The sequence below is a fragment of the Ischnura elegans genome, chromosome 8 (genome assembly GCF_921293095.1).
Source record: "Ischnura elegans chromosome 8, ioIscEleg1.1, whole genome shotgun sequence".
Classification (NCBI taxonomy): domain Eukaryota; kingdom Metazoa; phylum Arthropoda; class Insecta; order Odonata; family Coenagrionidae; genus Ischnura; species Ischnura elegans.
Window position 1 is genome coordinate 117,034,741 of NC_060253.1, and position 21,266 is coordinate 117,056,006.

Here is a 21,266-nt window from a genome sequence, read left to right on the forward strand (position 1 = left end):
AATGTAATATTTGGTTTTAAAGAAAGGCTAAGGTATTCCTGTAGGTTATTCTGTCTACATTTACCAAAGTTCTGAATAAATTTTGCCATCTTTGAAATGATTTTAATGTTTACATTAAAGACGTCAGGTATTCCAGAAAGTTATCTATCAACCAATGACTAGAATTTTGTTACTAGTTGTCTATAATTCCCATGTTTACATTAAAGACAGAGGTACCCTGATAATAATAAACTCCTCCATTGTGGGTAGGTCTACCCTTAGATCTAATGAGAGTAATGGAAGGGTCGGACTATCCTTCCTATACCCTTCAGCAAGGGTAGACGGAGCGTATTTTAGAACATTAGCGGATAGGCATTATCCTTCCTGAAGTGTAGGAGAAAGGTAGAGGAAGGGTTGGGCCAGTCTCAATGAAGGGTAGAGGAAGGATAGGCCTACCCTTCCTATACCCTTCAGCAAGGGGAGACAGAGCATATTTTAGAACATTGGTGGGTAGGTATTATCCTTCCTGGAGAGTAGAGGAAGGGTAGGACTAATATAAAAAATAAAAATCCATATATTAATATGAAATTTTAAAAAATCGCTAAGCAACTGAATTAAATGAATGGGGATGAGTTGTAACAGTGATTTCTAAAATTATAAGACAGAAAAAAGTTAGCCTTCATGTGCGTATTAAAACCCAGGACTCATATATTGGGGGATGGTGAAGTAGCGCCTTAACACCTTGGCTTTCGAGGTACTTGTGTGCTGGAGTTTCTCAACGGGACTTATAGTACAAAATCTTTAGATGAGAATATCTTTTGCACCTGGGCCTATGTGGAAGAAATCAGTGGCTTTTTTCCACCATACCTATTTCTTTTCAGAAAATAATATCGGCATTCAAATACCGAACATCACTCTCACGATGTCACATTGTCAGCCACACAAATAGGTTACATCCTAAAAATGTGAATGAAAGATCTTCTGAATGAGCTTTTTTCACTCACTTATAGAAATTGTTGTGTATATATTATTGCTCTCCTTAGGAGACTTTTAAAGATATAAGTTGTGCAGCCCATCTATCTTTGCTTTCAAAGACTGCTTATGCTCTTGTACAGAACTCAATACTCTTTAGCTTGTGAACGTAGCTGAGGAGACATTTTCAGGATATATTTTCCTCAGCAATAAATGCCAAGTCCCAAGGAAAGGTAGACAAAGGATAACACTACACTTCCCTTACCCTTAATGGCATGTAAGAGGAAGGGTAGATGGATGGTAAGGGAAGGAGTTCCAAGGAAGGGTAGACGAAGTATAGTCCTACCCTTCCCTAACCCATAATACATGTTGGACAAAGGATAAAGGAATGGAAAGCGAAGGAGTGCCAAGGAAGGGAGGATGAAGTATAAGCCTATCCCTTACCTTACCCTTAATGCAGTGTAGACGGGTGGTAAGCGAAGGAGTTTTCAGGAGGAGTAGAAGAAGGTTTGTTCTTTCCTTCCCTTACCCTCCTCGGAGGGAAGGGCGTGGTTTCACAAGGGTAACTACCCACCATATGATGGCTACTACCATTCCTTTACCTTTCCTTTACCAATAATGGGGGAGTTTATTTTTATCAGGATATGCCTGATGGTTATCCCTACTCCAATAACTATATTTTTACATGAATTGTCCATTCTTATGATAGTTTTGCACATTTTATTAAAGGCTAAGGTATTCCAGAGTGTTATCTATCAGCCGTAAGCTAGAATTTTGGTATAAATTGTCCATAATTTGTCATGTTTACATTTGAGACAGAGGTATGCCTGAGGGTTATCCCTACTCGAATAACTATCATTTTACATGAATTGTCCATTCCTATGATAGTTTTGCACATTTTATTAAAGACTAAGGTATTCCAGAGTGTTATCTATCAGCCGTAAGCTAGAATTTTGATATAAATTGTCCATAATTTGTCATGTTTACATTTGAGACAGAGGTATGCCTGAGGGTTATCCCTACTCGAATAACTATAATTTTACATGAATTGTCCATTCCTATGATAGTTTTGCACATTTTATTAAAGGCTAAGGTATTCCAGAGTGTTATCTATCAGCCATAAGCTAGAATTTTGATATAACTTGTCCATAATTTGTCATGTTTACATTAGGGACAGAGGTATGCCTGAGGGTTATCCCCACTCGAATAACTATAATTTTACATGAATTGTCCATTCTTATGATAGTTTTGCACATTTTATTAAAGGCTAAGGTATTCCAGAGTGTTATTTATCAGCCATAAGCTAGAATTTTGACATAAATTGTTCATAATTTGTCATGTTTACATTAGAGACAGAGGTATGCCTGAGGGTTATCCCTACTCGAATAACTATAATTTAATATGAATTGTCCATTCTTATGATAGTTTTGCACATTTTATTAAAGACTAAGGTATTCCAGAGTGTTATCTATCAGCCGTAAGCTAGAATTTTGATATAAATTGTCCATAATTTGTCATGTTTACATTTGAGACAGAGGTATGCCTGAGGGTTATCCCTACTCGAATAACTATAATTTTACATGAATTGTCCATTCTTATGATAGTTTTGCATATTTTATTAAAGGCTAAGGTATTCCAGAAAGTTATCTATCAGCCACAAGCTAGAATTATGATATAAATCGTCCATAATTTGTCATGTTTACATTAGAGACAGAGGTATGCCTGAGGGTTATCCCTACTCGAATAACTATAATTGTACATGAATTGTCCATTCTTATGATAGTTTTGCATATTTTATTAAAGGCTAAGGTATTCCAAAATGTTATCTATCAGTCATAAGCAAGAATTTTTATATAAATTTTCCACAATTTGTCATGTTTACATTAGAGACAGAGGTATGCCGGAGGGTTATCCCTACTCGAATAACTATAATGTTACATGAATTGTCCATTCTTATGATAGTTTTGCATGTTTTATTAAAGGCTAAGGTATTCCAAAATGTTATCTATCAGTCATAAGCAAGAATTTTTATATAAATTTTCCACAATTTGTCATGTTTACATTAGAGACAGAGGTATGTCTAAGGGTTATCCCTACTCGAATAACCATAATTTTACATGGATTGTCCATTCTTATGATAGTTTTGCATATTTTATTAAAGGCTAAGGTATTCCAGAAAGTTATCTATCAGCCATAAGCTAGATTTATGATATAAATCGTCCATAATTTTTCATGTTTACATTAGAGACAGAGGTATGCCTGAGGGTTATCCCTACTCGAATAACTATAATTTTACATGAATTGTCCATTCTTATGACAGTTTTGCATATTTTATTAAAGGCTAAGGTATTCCAAAATGTTATCTATCAGTCATAAGCAAGAATTTTTATATAAATTGTCCACAATTTGTCATGTTTACATTAGAGACAGAGGTATGCCGGAGGGTTATCCCTACTCGAATAACTATAATTTTACATGAATTGTCCATTCTTATGATTGTTTTGCATATTTTATTAAAGGCTAAGGTATTCCAGAAAGTTATCTATCAGCCATAAGCTAGAATTATGATATAAATCGTCCATAATTTGTCATGTTTACATTAGAGACAGAGGTATGCCTGAGGGTTATCCCTACTCGAATAACTATAATTTTACATGAATTGTCCATTCTTATGATAGTTTTGCATATTTTATTAAAGGCTAAGGTATTCCAAAATGTTATCTATCAGTCATAAGCAAGAATTTTTATATAAATTTTCCACAATTTGTCATGTTTACATTAGAGACAGAGGTATGCCGGAGGGTTATCCCTACTCGAATAACTATAATGTTACATGAATTGTCGATTCTTATGATAGTTTTGCATATTTTATTAAAGGCTAAGGTATTCCAGAAAGTTATCTATCAGCCATAAGCTAGATTTATGATATAAATCGTCCATAATTTTTCATGTTTACATTAGAGACAGAGGTATGCCTGAGGGTTATCCCTACTCGAATAACTATAATTTTACATGAATTGTCCATTCTTATGATAGTTTTGCATATTTTATTAAAGGCTAAGGTATTCCAAAAAGTTATCTATCAGTCATAAGCAAGAAATTTTATATAAATTGTCCACAATTTGTCATGATTACATTAGAGACAGAGGTATGCCGGAGGGTTATCCCTACTCGAATAACTATAATTTTACATGAATTGTCCATTCTTAATATAGTTTTGCATATTTTATTAAAGGCTAAGGTATTCCAGAAAGTTATCTATCAGTCATAAGCTAGAATTATGATATAAATCGTCCACAGTTGTCATGTTTACATTAGAGACAGAGGTATGCCTGAGGGTTATGCCTACTCGAATAACTATAATTTTACATGAATTGTCCATTCTTATGATAGTTTTGCATATTTTATTAAAGGCTAAGGTATTCCAAAATGTTATCTATCAGTCATAAGCAAGAATTTTTATATAAATTGTCCACAATTTGTCATGTTTACATTAGAGACAGAGGTATGCCGGAGGGTTATCCCTACTCGAATAACTATAATTTTACATGAATTGTCCATTCTTATGATAGTTTTGCATATTTTATTAAAGGGTAAGGTATTCCAGAAAGTTATCTATCAGCCATAAGCTAGAATTATGATATAAATCGTCCATAATTTGTCATGTTTACATTAGAGACAGAGGTATGCCTGAGGGTTATCCCTACTCGAATAACTATAATTTTACATGAATCGTCCATTCTTATGATAGTTTTGCATATTTTATTAAAGGCTAAGGTATTCCAAAATGTTATCTATCAGTCATAAGCAAGAATTGTTATATAAATTGTCCACAATTTGTCATGTTTACATTAGAGACAGAGGTATGCCCGAGGGTTATCCTGTCTTCAGCATGAAAGATCGTAATACATTTTGCAATATATGAAATGATTTTCATGTTCAGACTAGAGACTGAAGTATGCCTGAAGGTTATTCGTACTACAATAATTATAATTTTACTTAAATTGTCCATTCTTAGGATTGTATTACCCGTATGCATTAAAGGGTGCGGTGTTCCTTGAAGGTTATCCTTCCTATTTTTCGGCTCCCAATGAATAGAACCAAAAAACTTTGTATGGTAAATCCATATTTTCTTTTACAAAATTAAAAACATATACGTTCCACAGCTTTTAATCATTCCTTTCTGTCTTATACGGCTTCATACTGTACAGCAATTCCATTTGAATATATTTGGCGCCCGCCGCCATTTTCTGTGACGTAGGTATGCCTGTGAGGTTATCTCTCCCTCCATTCGGAACGACTCCACGAACACAGGCTGGAATAGCTCTCTCGCCGGAGCACATTAGTCAGAATGATGAAGTATGCGGGACGGATGAAGACGACACGAGGAACAGAGGCGCTCCATTCAAAAATTAAAGGCAGTGAAAAATCCTGTTTGCCTATTCAAGCTCTGTGCCATTCTTAAGAATGCTATTGCTTTCTAAGAAAAATCGTGAGTGATACAATATTTCGTACACACTGAATCTGAAAATAATTCTAAGCGATAAAAAGTTTCGTATACAATGAGCATGAATGATCTGCTGAGATGAAAACTGTAAATTTCCGCAATGGTTTCAACTGCTACTGCTTTATGTACGTAGATTTAGTAATGAAAGTAATTTTTTGGAGAGAAATTATATCTTTTTACCAAACACATCATATCTGAGGACTTCAAGGGCAAGTACAATTAATTGTGCATGCACACGAGACGGCAATAATGAACTCCGTGGAGCTTCATATCCAATATTTATAACATAAAATGGATGCTATTGCTTTCTAAGACAAAATTCTAGGCGAAGCGATGCAATATTTCATATTCAATTTCCAGGAAAATGAAGCCATATACCTATGGGTGTATGCTGCGCGAATGATATTAAGGAAAAAGACAAATGAGGGATGTATGCCAACACATCAAAATTCCTAAGAGGAAATAACGATGAGGCATAATCGCAATATCGGCATTGATTTACTACTCTCAAGAAAAATATATTAGATCAGATGATAGTCATTCTCTTTCACAATAAGTGCATATGTAACATGATCATACGATTACCGAGCCGTGATAAACTCCTGATAGGTTTCAACTAAATTATGCATATGTAATAATGTACTTAAATTTCTTAATTAAAGCAATTTTTAGGAGAAAAATGACATCTTTTCGACATAAATAGCCTAAAATACAACACATTAGAGGGCTTCACGGCTATAATTTATGCGTGCCTACACACGCAGGTGTAATTGTATATCTCGTGTAGCTTACGTGTAAATACATATCAGTAAAACTATCCACGCTCTACCTAAGCTTTATAAAAGGTGTAAGAGCAAGCTGGTGGTTTTACATCTACATCTACAAATTACCCTGCGAGCCACCTCTAGGGTGTTTGGCAGGGGGTGATCAATCACCAACATGCAGCATGCATTTGGACTCCCACATGCACACCACACCGTCCAAGAAACGTCCCGTATAATAACAAACTATACTACTATATGCTGTTAGAAATAGAATATAGAATAGAAAAAAAAAAAATAGAAATTCAGAAACATGCAGTAAGTTTAACATGGGTTAGTAGGCTACACTACAAGTCATGCAATCTATTTACGCGTTCTATTGCTGCCGTTATAATCTCTTATTGATCGTGGAAAAAATGACATTCGGAATCTGTCTGTTCTGCAATCTATCTCTCTTATTTTATTTATATGATCTGATCTTCCGTAGTACGTTGGCGTCCGCAAGATATGGTTAACTTCGTCAGAAAAGACACTGCTCTTGAATTTATCTAAAAGGTTTAGTCTATTTTTCAATCTACGGTCCGACAGAGATTCCCATCCGAGTTTATCTAAGAGGTCAGTTACACTAACAAGACTATCGTAACGACCTTTCACATACCTGGCAGCTCTTCTTTGAACGCGTTCTAACTCTGTTATTAAGCCTTTTTCATGAGAGACCCAAACACTGGCAGCGTATTCCAAATGTGGTCTAACGAGGGAAAAGTAGCTAATTTCTCTCACCTTGTCGTCGCACTTTCCTAATATTATTTTAACAAAACCCATTTTATGATTAGCTTGACCGGTTATTTCTCGAATATGTTTATTCCACGATAGATCATTATTGAGTCTAACTCCTAGTTATTTCACGGATTCAACAGTCTCTAATTGGGTACCCCGAATCATATAGCTACGTCGTAGGGTGTTGTTCTTCTTCCAGAAATGCATTACGACGCATTTTTTCAAATTTAATTCTAACTACCAAGCATCGCACCAAGCTTGGATAGCAGCAAGGTCATTCGTTAGTTCATCTATATCTTTGCTGGAACGGATTTCTCTGTAAACCACAGCGTCGTCTGCAAATAATCGTAACTTACTCTGCACTACTTCGCCAATGTCGTTTATATAAAGAAGGAATAGGAGTGGGCCAATGACACTACCCTGAGAAACGCCAGAAGTGACTCTAACCTCATTGGAAAATGATGAAATTTACTGATGGACAAGGATATATATTGGATAATATAAAATATGGGAATAAAATACTCCACTTTCTGACATGTGAAGAATGTAAGTAAGACATGTGAAGAATGGCCAGCTTAAGGAGAGCAGTTCCAAGGCTGTTCAAACCCCGTGGAAAAACATCCCTCAATTATAATCGGAATGATCAGTCCTGGTATAACCAGAAAGAGCCCATTTTTCAAAATGAAATTGATACACCCGAGTTACTGCGGCCACCAATGAAATTTCACTGGGCCAGCAGCAATGCTAAAGTACGGCAGAAATGCGAGCATTATACTTGAGACCTGATTAGAACTCCCTATTTGCAATGCAACCAAGCAGGGATAATGAAGCTAAAGAGCGAAGGGCGAAAGGGAGCGGGAAGCAGATAAGGCAGGTGAACATGCAGCGAGGGAAACGGGACAGGAAGGAGCGGGTTGGTTGAGAAGATGGTTTTAGTTGAAGCGCAGCACGGCAACTCCTCGTGAATGATGAAAGGCAAGCCAGGAAATGGAGCGGTAATTTAATTATTATTTTTTTTTCTTCTCTTGACCTTATTTTATATATAATATGGTATTTCCTGGAGTATAGGTCATTTAAACAAAAGTTAGCAGCCAACGTTTCGATTTATTTTCTTAAATCATCTTCAGGGCTATGTTAGAAAAAGCGTGAAACAATATAAAATACAGAGAATAAGACGATGCACAATATTTATACATAAAGAAGGAACAATTGGGTTTTTTATATATAACACAATATAATTTAAAGAAATATGTATATATAAACATATATATAAGAACAGAATGTAATATACAAAAAATTTTGACATACCTCTTAACTTTGAACATATTTATTTATGTTTTGTTCCTAAGGTATTGCCACAACCTAGGTTACCATTAATTTTGATGTATTAAATAAAAATAAATTTTGCTGAGGTTATCGATGTCTGTTTTTTTATTGCAACAATTTTTCGTTTTTGAAATATAAACCATTTCCTTGAAAAGTCTTTTTTTCAATATAACTTCATGATCTAAAATTTCGGCGTTCTCATAATCAAAACTATGGCCATTGCTTATGCTATGGCTAGCAAGAGCACACAGAGTTATACCACCTTTTACTGTTGATTTATGTTGTGAAATTCTATTTTTTAAATATTGTGATGTTTGTCCTATATAACAAGTGTCACAATCGAGGCAAGACATTTTATATATTATATTACTGTTTAGATTTTTAGGGGTTTCAGATTTTATTTTTGTGTATAGGAGCTTGTTTAGAGTGTTATGATTTTTGTGTGCAATTTCATAATTTATTTTTTTGAATACCTTCGTAATTTGTTCAGATAATTTACCAATATAGATGATTCCACGGTATGGGGATGTTGTATTCGCTGAATCATTTTTGTTTAGTGAATTTTGAGTACGAGAAAAACTAGTGTTGTTTTTGTGAAGTATAGAATGAACAAGTTTCTTTGGAAAATGGTTTTTCTTTAGAATATCCTCAATTATTTTAAGGTTTTTTCCGTGAAATATATTATCGCTCAAATTCAGAGCTCTAAATTTTAGCGCAAGTGCTACATTTACTTTAAGTATAAGAGGGTGATGTGATTGGAAATTTAGAAATCTGTCCGATTTGTGTGGTTTCTTCCACCAGTCTACTTGAATGGATCCATCGTGATTTCTAATTGTTAGTACATCAAGAAATGGTTGGGTATTATTTTTTTTCATATTCCATTGTAAATTGCAATTTAGGGTGGAAACTATTAAAATAATTTAAAATGGTGTCTTCCTTGATGTCATTGGGAAGTGCTAAATATAAGTCATCAACAAACTTGTAAATGAAAGGAATTTTGAAAGGCAAACTAGTGATTACATTGTCTAAGAGATGGTTCATCTTTGATATTGACGGTCCTTATATTGTAAATATCCTTGATTGACAGTAATATCATACAATTCAAAGAATTCTTCCTTGTTTAATACTGTATGATCAGATATTAAAAGCCAATTTTCTATAATAATATTGTTTAATAGGTCTAGTGGGATGTTTGTAAAAAGAGATTTAACATCTAGAGAGCACAGTTTATGATTTAAGGGAATTGCTAGTTGTTTTATTTTATTATAAAAATGAAATGAATCTTTTAAGTTATATTTATCTGAGGATAGATTCTTAAGAATGCATGCAAGGAATTTGGCACATTCATAAGTAGGACTATTTATGAAACTTACCACCGGTCTTAGGGGTATGTTAGGTTTATGGTCTTTAACTAAGCCATACAATTTTGGAGGAGTACCGTTGTTTTTTGTTAATTTATATTTTGTCTTAAAATCTATTTTCTTTTCTTTAAAAAGTTTTTTAACCAGTGCGGTAATTTAAGCGAGGACACGGACAAATAACTTTCACTGCTAGAATCGAGTTTTCGGGCCGAGAGGAACGTCCTGCGACCGCAAGTGCCCGAGTCCACGGATAAAAACCTTGACGATACTCAAGAAGATCGTTTAGTTAAAAGCCAAGTGCTTTACAAAATAGCCATGGCCAGAAAGAGTTAGAAAGAGGAATCGGGTTGGTGTGACTTACCACCCCGTGGGCAAAGATTTGAATCCAGCCGGTGGTGATTTTCTGAGAATAATAAATAATCCCTGTTCGAGTGTGGTGTGGAGCGTTACTCTTGCACACCACTCAGTCGGTCAGATGTCACCTTAAATTGTGGTGCCGTTGGTGTCGGACCAACTTTTAGCCTTTCCTTTACAGAAACCTTACCCTGACCCCGTGCTTTTCTCCACCCTTCAATTTTCTCCACTCCGAAGGCGCAAATGATATCAGCTGTCGGTCGCCACCAAACAGTACAGCACACGTCAAACATGTACCACACTCTTGCCATATTTTTTTTAAAGAAACATGATTATTGAATTATGTTTTTATTAAATAATTCTATGAAAAATTCTACGCGATAAATTTGTTCTCGGAAAGTAATGGGAAGAGCCAAGATATTTCGCGCAAAATAGTGGCATTTTAAGAAATAATGAATAAAAATGAATGTTTATAAAATAAAAAAGGCCAATAATGGAAGTAAAGGGAACGATACTTATGAGCTTTGAATAAAATGTCGGAATTTATATAAGGTACGATAGGAGATAGAGGAAGTCATCAAACCAATTTTCAGAAAAATTAAAATTGAGGGTAGAGAACAGGCAATATAATATATTATTGCTTGAATAGAGAAACAGAACACCGCGATATGACGTCTTCTGATGTGTATAAAATTTGTCTTCCTTTTGGTCACTTTTTAAAAGCAGAGGAAGGATCTTTTGCATTATATTTAAGAAGTGCTACCTGCTATCTTGTAAACAGCAATTTCTGTTTTCATGACCACGAATATTAAGGCTTAGAACATTGACTTGTAATTATTATGAATAGTCTCATTGTTAGCACGGATTGAAAATCCACGTACCTCAATTTAGGTCAGCGATTTCCTCTAATTAAGATTACTCAGCAGAGAAAAGCATAAACATGAAATCGCTAAGCGTGGGACCTGGAATCATCAACTCGCCTCATATGGAAATAAATAAATAACTAAATTAAAGCGATCAAATTAATGAACTGGAGTTCCTTTGGCGAAATTAAGCGAAGGAATTTCAAACGATAATAAAAATCCTCGGAGCGTCCGATGATCGTTTGGGACGGTCGGAAGTTGTGACAAACGTGGCCGTATCATATGATGCCGGGAGCATAATATGGACCTCCACGTGCGCAACGGGACGCGACGTGGAATGCAGCGGCAAAAGAATGAATCGCAATCAATGAATGAGCGGGAGGGGAAATTCGCCGGCATGGGGAGGAAGATTGCGGCGCATGAACAAAAGGTCAAAAGGTGAACAAGTCGAGGGCGGGCGGAGGACGGCTACCTCATGGACCATGCGTCGTCGTAAGAACAAATTGGGAGATAGAGGAAGCCGTCATTGCAAAAGGTGAACTCAGCGCATGAATAATAATATCGCGAGTTTGCTGGCCCCCAAATTTTTACCATTGCTTCAATTACATTCATGCACTTACCTGCAAAGCGCTTCAATAGGCGAGTGATGTGAGGTGTTAGGTCACTAAATTCTTAACTGGCCTCGAAGACTTTTCTAAATTTCAAGGGGAGCATGGTGGCCTAGTGAGTAGAGTGCTTGGAGGCTGACAGAGGGGTCCTACGTTCAAATCCAGGGTGAAGCCTTCGGACCACCCCCAAAAAAATACTGGAAGTGCGAGGTGAACCAGGGAAGGAACTGTCCCTCCTAGCCTTAATGTGTGATAGTCGCACGCCTGATGATAAGTTCTACCCTTACCTATCCAAACCAACCTTCGGATTGAATCATGGAGTGAGTGAGAAATATGCGAGGGAAAATTGGATGAGTTTGGAATAGGTGAAAGGGAGAAGCGAGTTCTGAAGGAGATGAAAATTATAGTATATTACAATATAATTATTAAATAATTCATAGTAAAAATCAAAATAAGGAGAAAACTATCGAATATTTCTTCTAAAATTTACTTAAATCGCTAATTTCCACATTCGTATGGATTTTGAGTGCAGTTAAATTTAAAATTCGAACCAACTATAATTTCATAAATATTCTGAAAATATTTCTTCCCCTTAACGTATTACATGACCAAAACTACCCTATATTAAACTTATTCTAAAGGTATCGCCAGCAAAAATATCCTAAGGCAAACGGCCTCTAGGTCGGTGACATTCCCCCACTTTTAGCAATGTCCCATTAACCTGGCTCTCAAAACTTCCCCCGCAATCGAGATATTCCGATGGCCTCCTGGGAAGTGGCATCCGGGGGCAGAGTAGAGCTTGGCAAGGGGAATGGGATGGAGAGAGATGAACTACCGGGGGACCAAAAAAATAATTGACCGGAGACGGAGGTGGCGGCTTCAATGTTGATGGCGATGACGATGAAGGCTGAGAGGGGGGTAGAGAAGGGGAGGGAATCCGGTGGGGTCGTAAAGGAAGCTGTGGGAACTAGAATTGGAGGATCGACAGGATACGCACTCTCTCGCCAGTAAGCGATGATGTAGTCCATCTCGATTTACCTTTTCATAACTCATTAATATTGACCAAAAAACATTTAAATGTATCCCTATTTACTGAGAAAAAGATAAAATCGTGATAAAGTGGCATCGTTCTTTTCAAGATTTATTTTGAGAAATAAATAGAATAAAATAAAATCTTTTCGTAACCCTACATGATTCAATACAATATACAACCCCCCCAAAAATGTCACGAAATAGCTGTGAAGTTTTGTTCTTTATTTTTGTACGCATTTAATATCCATTGTTTCAATAATGAATAAAATAGCTATTGGATGGAATCATGCAGCTTGTGGATTTTTTCGCTGACACTTCGAGGGCATTAGTAATAGCCTTGAAATATGCGCTCATACGGGAGAATGATAAACTAGGGAGTAGAGAATTATGCGGCCGTACGCGGGGTCCCGATTTCAAATCCATAGTGAAGCCTTTGCTCATCCCGACACAAACATTCTAGCTGAATGAGCCGGCACAGGAAAGAGACTAGCCTCAAACCTTGAATGTGTGAATCAGATTAGATTTCGACGAGTTTACTTTACGGAAATTCATTATGATAAGATACAAACAGCCGTAGTAATGTCTCCATTCTTACGGTCGAGGTTAAACCACAACCGACACAGTGGCACCGGAAGAATACAGACATTGGAACCTCGACACCGCGGAAACCTACGTAGTCACAGCCGTAGTAATTTTCTGCACTTATTAATTTACTCATTATTTTATTTAATGAATATTTAAATATTTAATGAAAAATGATGGAAAATTACTACAGCTTTTTCTATCATATTGAATGTGCGACCTTCACTTACTTGTGTGGCTTATTCTGAGGTGATTTCTAACCTCGTCTGTCCATACCAACCTACGGATTGAATCATTGATATTCCATGATGTAAAATTATGACAGAAGCATAGAATTTTCACAAAAAGACAGGGGGGAATGATTGCTGCGATTACTCATCGAGCGTTACTCTTTCAGCCGAAGTAATGTGCACCTGGAGAAGGTGAGAGTACGATAGGAAGGGAGTTGCTGTGAAATGCGATGGATGGGGTTGGAAGGGGATGGGGCGGGCACAAGTGGGAACCAGACAATGGAGTGGAGAATGGATGGCGTCCTGCCACGCGGGAGAGAAGCATGTCCTTCGAACGGAAAGTGATTGCCATCCCACAGAAGCCCTTACGGAAACGCACCGAACTGTATGAACATCAAAAAATGACTGTTATCAAGCGACTCTGCACCATTACTCAAGCGGAAATACGAACGATCTTCCCTAGAATTTGTAATCAGAACCGAGGGCCCTGTCCTATGTTTTCCAAAGAAAACAGCTGGTAAAGAAGTCGTATTGATAGAACACTATAAAAATTTCACCAGAGAAAACTGCCTCCAACTTATTTCGGAAAATAATGCTACGCAAAATTGAATGCGATGAAATGGATTGAGCTATGCTTCGATAAAAATGAATAGCAAAATTCCACTATCGAGCACCCATTCCGATATAGTTAATGGCTGATTATGGCTCGGAATAATTTTTAATATTCACCTTGCACGAGATGAGTGATGGAATGACTTCAAAGTTTGCTATCTTTATTAAAAATACTTGTATTATTTTGATGGCCGAACCAAAACATTGTTAAGATGAAACTAAATATAACACTGGCACCTCAAAACGTGCTTTGGACTCTTATCTTGATACCAAATCCCTCGCTACTTCCTCTCCTTAAAATTTTCACTCCCTATACTCAAATTCGTAATGCTGACACCAGGTCTCTCTCCAAATTTCTTCTCCCCAAGTTCATACCCTTGAAACGTCCCTCCCACCAATCCTCCGGCAAGCAAACGATATCATGTGATTTAAGATTTTGATCTTTTCCGCGTACAAATAGGGACCATAACACCTGCGATAATGTAGCTCCAGGAAAGCTTGACTCTGAATAGACTCTACACGTATAGTTGATATGTTACTTTAAGTTCCAATACTAGCCATCTGCATGAATTTATTGGCATTTTATAACAAATGCACGAATCAGTTACCACGTTTACTTTTCGTCTTCTATTACTAATTAATAGTTTTATTTGCATGCCAGCTTGTTCGTGTCCTCAGAACTCTCCTAGTTTCTGGCCTGACCGCATATTGCTGTCCGGTGTACTTGGCCTGTGTCCTGCTGGCGAAGATGCACGCTATACGCCCGTCTTGTTTAGCTTTAAACCATCCATCTCTGATCTTTACATAAAAATAAAAAAGGAATCGAGAGAAAACCGCATCCATTTATGACATTATAGCATTCAAACTAGATATTAGAATAGAACGAAACTGGCTAAACTAAAGCAACTCGTACATTGCGCTGCATAAGAGTGCTGCGTATACATTATATATTGCTTTAAATCACGGATATAAACTAAATAAACCTACTGGATAAAAATAATGCACTCCTCAAGCACCAAGACAGTGCTTGAATTTTCGGCAAAATCAAGTACTGTCTTGGGCCATTTTCCATCGCCTTTAATGAATGCATTATTTGTTATTGTTATACAGTTTGTTTGTTGATAATAGTGTCCGTTTCCCTACTTAAAGCGCACGATTTAAGTGCATTCTCCGCAGTAGTATATGGAATGCATTCAAAGAAAGAAACCTTTCAGTGCACTTATTGCAGTGCCCAGCGATTGCATAATAAGAGTCATTCGTAGCAATATTTATTAATTTTAGTTTCTGGTGATTATTTTCCATTGCCATTATATCTGTTTTTCACATATAAAAGTGAATAAGACCATATTGCGTCCACACGCTTGCCGCGTCGCCGTACTCTCCGCCGCCGCCGGCCAGATCCGGAGTCGAAAAAACGATTTAAAATTCGGGGTTGCAAGTTGGTGCAAGGTTTAACTTTAGATGCACAATATAGAAACTTCAAAGTATCAGTCACTTGGCGGAAGTCCGGGGTAATGTATACTTTTTCTCTACGTTTATGTAAAAAGGGCTAAAAACAGGCTCCATCATTTTGTTATATGTCTCATCTACATCTAAATTACCCTGCGAGCCATCTCTAGGGTGTTTGGCAGGGGGTGATCAATCACCAGCATGCAGCATGCATTTGGACTCCCACATGCACACCACACCGTCCAAGATATGTCTATGGTCATTGATGAAACAAACTCTTTAAAAACCCTTCCAATTAAATAAAAAGCAGTGTCAATTAAGACGGTATGACAGTTTTGTCGATAAAACTATTCATGAAACCAGTGAAGGACGATAAAGCTGGCAATTTTCCGAAAAAATCGAGGGTGGTCGTTTTTCGCTAAATTTGTTCAACTTTGACCTCACATATATCGTTAACGTGAAGCACAGGAGAGAAATAATCTGGAGAGTTATGCACACTTTATTTGGGAATATGTATGCGAATTTTCACCTTCCTAGCTCAAAAAAATCGATTTTGAGGATTTGGCCAGCTTTTTTCGATTCTAGCCCATTGTGCGACGTTTCCCTTTGGAAAGAGAACGCAATCCCGCTGTCCGGTCAACCAGAGTGGCCCTAGCCGCGATGACCCGCGAGTCGCTAAAGCGGAGCCAGCCAAGAGGGCAAGAACGAGCCCCCGTCACGTGTGGGGCAATGAACGTCGTGGACATTAACCAAAAGACAGAGGGGCGGGAGGGATAAAATAGAGAGAGAACCGGGGCAAGTGGGAAGAATTGAACTTGAAAGTTCGGAACAGTGAACGCGGTCAACGGATATCTGTGCCGCTCCAATTTCATGATCGCGGAGATGATTTAATGTCGATGGGAGAGGGGAGGGGTTCTGTGGTGTAGCGGATGCCGAGTCTAGGCGAGTGACTAAGGTGAGTGATACATTAATTGCGTAAAGCCTTAATCCAAACGTTCTGAGCGCTGGTTGTAAGCCTCATCAAAGACGTGAACATCGTCCCTGTTGTACTTCTGCATTGAATGTATCATCATCTCTATCTGAGGAAGCGACCAAGTAGATGCGAGAGTGATGATATCAAACTGCTTTATGACCTTTTCTTACCAAAGAGAACAGGGTACTTCCTAAAGTCCCTTACTGCAAAAAATTAAATAGTTAATTCGGCAAACGAATGTATTTTTACGAAAACACGAAAAAATTTTCATGAATATGAAAAGTTACAAATAAACAGCTCAGATATACAAAGATACAAAAATAGTTGAGTCATCAATGTTAAGAATATTTTACGTCTAACAGCACTACCCCTAAGCTGAATTTTGATTCTATAGACGGTCTTAACAAACTATGAATTGAAAGAAAGGGCTAATACTAACCTTAAGTTTGACGCGATTAGTTTTTCATTAATTGAAGAAAAAATGGTCACACATATGCAAATACTTCAGGGATTATTGAGAAATAAATGGTAATATTTGGAATTTACCAACGAAACCTAACAGTAAGCAAATTAGTGATTCTATGGGGTTGCCATTAAGTATGACTGACGGGACCTTAGAAGGAAAAGTTACGGGAAAACTTTCTTCAACTTGTGCGCAGGGGAACGTACAAAATTATTTTTATGACAGATTAACAAAATGATCAAGATCACGACAATGCAGTGTTGAAAATTACTTGGAATCAGCCACATGTATTCCTTGACACAAGGAATAAGAGGAATGCAGTAAGATGGATTGCAAATGTGTCGAGGAAAAGTCTCAGAAGAAATTATTTATCAAGTTGGAAAGATGTGCCCAATGAAAATGTAGCGAAGTACAGGATATAAATTTTTTGGGCGTACAAAGGGCGTATAAATTTTTTGGGCGTATTTACATGGGTTAAGAGATCATTTAAAAGATATAAAAAATTGCTCATACATTGCCTTCCGGAAAAATGTCAAGATATACATCGAGTCGTGGTATACGATTCGTGTTAGATAGAATCGGTATATTTATATTTACATGCAAAAAATTGGTTTGAAATGCAAAGCACCCGTTCAAAGCTATATTATCCATTAATATCACTCCCTCGAATCTTTAGATACTGAAAGCCACCCACATTTACTCAGGCAAGAAAAAATACTAATTCATCCTCCACGCATTATTGCTCCTGATTACAATTTAGCGTCCAATTGAACACACTATCCTCTCGAGTGCTATTAGACATTTTATTGCTAGCCATCCAAATCACCCTCATCATTTCTATTGCTGCTATAGCGTCATTGCAGAGAAAAATATAAACGCTCCACCTTCGAAAGCTCTGAGGATATGCAGACAAAAAATAAGTACCTATCCTGAACATTGTTAGCAGCGAACAAACATTCGAATGAGGAATTTATGAGAGCAGTTATTCTTTCTTTTATAACGGTTACTTCTTAGCGATATACCGGGTAATTCATACGTTACCATAATAAAAGTGGTCCTCCATGATAGACTGAAGAAAGGTGTTTCCTTACCTGGAAAGAAGAATATGAAAAGTTACAAACAAATACCATTAAATCTTTTTCAAATTCTTTAAGAGTAAAATTAGATCATTGTTAATATATTTGATCTAGATTCATCGCGATCATTATACATCTGAGTGCCTAATTTCAACCAGCCATACAGACAAATTCTTTCGAAGAAAAATTTCCTCAGCCCTTCGCTTTTGACTGCAATTGTCTCATAAAGGAAAATATGCGGCATGCGTGCTAAACTTTTTGCATGAAAACATTTTTTGAATGAAATTACTCTGTAAAACTCTGTACAAGAGCCCTGGGTCAGGGGAAGAGAGGCCGTATAGTGGCTTCACCAGGACCGGGTAAAATAAAAAACAAGTCAAGTCAAGGTTGGCAATGGATTAATTTAAAAAACGCATGAATATATTAATAAAACGAGTGAATATAGACGTTCAATATTATTCACTAAATGCATTAGAAGCTAAAAATGAATGGTATTCAATTTGGAAGCGAGACAAAACATTTCCATCGGATTAGTGGGAAGAATTTCTCCATGTTCCCTTTGCTACCTGCTAACCAGAAGGAAAAATGGGTACAAATAATATTCCTTTGGGCGACGTGACACTCTCCCGATTCCCCCTCTACTCCGATAACAATCCTCAGTAAAACTCTTCTCCCCTCTTAACGAGGACTGCCCCTCTCAAAAATGTTGAGCATGAGTCAATGGTTGACAAAAGATCACTTTATAACGCAATTCTCGCGGGGCAAATAAACCAAAAAAACGCCCTCTCGCGAAAGCGGCTTCGATTAAGGGAACGTTTTGTCTCCCCTCAAGATCGTCTCCGAGGCATGATCACTTGAAAGATAATACAACCGGGTGTACCAGAAGGGGTTTCTGGCGAGTGACGGAGAGTGAGAATTGAAAAAAAACACAGTCGAGCAGAAAGAATTTAGACCGGAAGCGTTTAGAAAATATCCACCTACGATTATCTAGCATTGTGCTGGAGAAGAAATCTATTGTAAGGCTTCCGATAATAACCGACCTTTCTATCACACTGGTGCAATCTGATTTACTTTGCATAAAATAGGTACAAAGTAAGACAAGTCATGCTGTTATAAAATCTTTGGTAATATTGAATTTAAAAAAACATTGTGTTACGGTTTATGAAAGAGGACCTAAGTACCAAATGTAAAAATACGCCATCTAATGATTTTGTCTCTTACCACATTTAAAAATATGAAAATGCGGAAATTTAGATAAAAAGTACGTCATAAAATTACTCGTTCCGTAGAAAATTTGTCAGACTGTATGCGCACACTGCAGAGTACGAGTCTTGTCGGCATTATTTAATTCCAAGATAAATTTATGAAAAAGACAAAGGTAACATATATACGCAAAAAGAAACATAGTTAAATTTCTAAAGAATTCAATGTGCTCAATCATAAAATTAGAAATACTTTAGCTAAACTTGTGATGGTGATGAAATGGCTACATGATGAATTTACCTGAATTTAGAAGTTAAACCCTGGAGTATGGGCGCTCCTGACGAGCTGCCCTAGGCGCAACGGGCGATCGGGAACTGTCTGGCGGGAGGGAAGTCTTCAATCTTACGGAGGATTCATACGCAGCGGTCACATAGATATGGTTTATCCCGTTCTTGACGTCTTCGAGAGCTTGAATTTCACCAAACACAAAGAGGTGTCACAGGAATACGGCTGAATCACAAAGCGGCCACGCCTAGGTTCAGAGAGGCGAGGGACAGACACAACAGGATAAGGCCGACATCAAGTACCTTATTAATCCGTCGCCGACATCAAACAAAGCTGACAGCAAAAACTGCCCGTGTTTACCCCAACGATATCGAAATGGGACAAAAGATCTATTTTTTCTTATCTCACTTCCACGAAGAAAAATGTCTGATAGGAAGTTCGCAAACCACTAGTTTCCTATCTCTTCCCGTCGTTTAGACTGCAATCTTCCATCAGTGGGTCTAGGAGGAAAATCACAGTTAACCCCTTAACTGGGGAGAGCGACTATAGTCACAAGCGGACTGCGCTCCCCGTGCGGGGAGCGCGACTATAGTCGCGCGTGCCGTCGCGTCGCAATGTTATGCGGAGAAGTCGTGAATATTCATTCTTTCTGCATCATTGCATATTTTTTGCTTTGTCAGAGGCTCTATACCAATATATTTTAAGTACATTGCCATTATTGTGCGATAGCTTTTCTATAAATTTTTTTTCGAAAACGGCATCTCCAAAAATCGGTGGATTTGCTCCCCACCAGGTGAAAGATTAGAAAATTTCTGCCCGCAACCAAGGGGCTAATGACAGCACGAGAACACCACTCCGATACTCCGTCCGCTCAGGCTAGTGGGGGGTCCTTGTCACTGAATCACACAACAGCACTCGAAACACATCGTAGTGGTGCTCTCCTCCCAATCGGCACAGTAGCCGGCAACACTTCCGTGCCCGACACGGGGACTGAACGAAAAAAAAAGAACCACGCCGCGAGAACAAAAACATCAACAACACCACGGCACGTGACGTTCGTGAAGCCTCCGCGGACGTCGCATGCTTGTTCTTACTCGCGGCCGCCGGCACAGACTGATGCGATTATAGTGGGACAGCGAAGCCGTCCCCATGGGATAGATTCTCATCTTCCCTCCGCAGTCAAAGCCTTCTCCTCCGAGAACCTATCGTCCGCCCTCCCCTCCCGCGCTTATCCACCCCCCTCCACCGCCCTTCCCTCCGAGTGCTCCGCCTACCTCCCTATATCTGCACCTGCGTAACCACGCGGCGAAAAACCCACCCCTCCCCGCCCTTAGCCCCCCCCCCCCAACCCTCACGTGCTTCCCCGTCCTCTCAACGGCCCAACTCGTTCCCGCCCCCCGCGCTGCCCGCCCTATACCACCACACTACCACCCGTGAGGAGGAAAGCACCCTCATCCCCTCCGGTCCCCACCGCTGGCCTTTACCCTTGTTGTATAGGCAAGAAAAAGTACCGGTATTTTTGTGATGAGTTTTAAAAAACAATAATAGTACCACAGAATACTCTGTGATAGTACTGTCCCGATAGTACCGGCGAAAAAATACCGGTATACCGTTACTTTCATAATTGATAAAATATGTAAATAAGTTGAGATTTAACGTTTGATTTACCCTAATTGTTCGGGATTTCGGTAAATTAGCGTAACGTAGAGAAAGAATACACCGAAAAAAATCCTTACCTGGGTTTTTTACGAAAATTTGTCGGAAAAATACATGGAGGCTAGATCTCTAATAGAGAGAAGGGTGATAGCGATGAAGTTTTTAATGGTGATGATTTTGGTGCATACCATTAAATT

At 37.9% G+C, this 21,266-nt stretch overlaps 1 protein-coding gene across 8 annotated transcripts in view; it reads right to left on the bottom strand.

Annotated features, from left to right (window-relative positions):
* LOC124164351 overlaps positions 1 to 21,266 on the bottom strand; it is a 239,991-nt gene that overhangs the window by 174,266 nt on the left and 44,459 nt on the right. The window contains exon 1 of one of the 8 annotated variants that reach the window (XM_046541639.1): positions 19,429 to 20,519. The exons of the other annotated variants lie outside the window; for them this stretch is intronic. The gene's annotated coding sequence lies outside the window, so the exon portion shown is untranslated. Of the gene's footprint in view, positions 1 to 19,428; positions 20,520 to 21,266 lie in introns of those variants that run through there. 8 annotated transcript variants of the gene reach the window in all.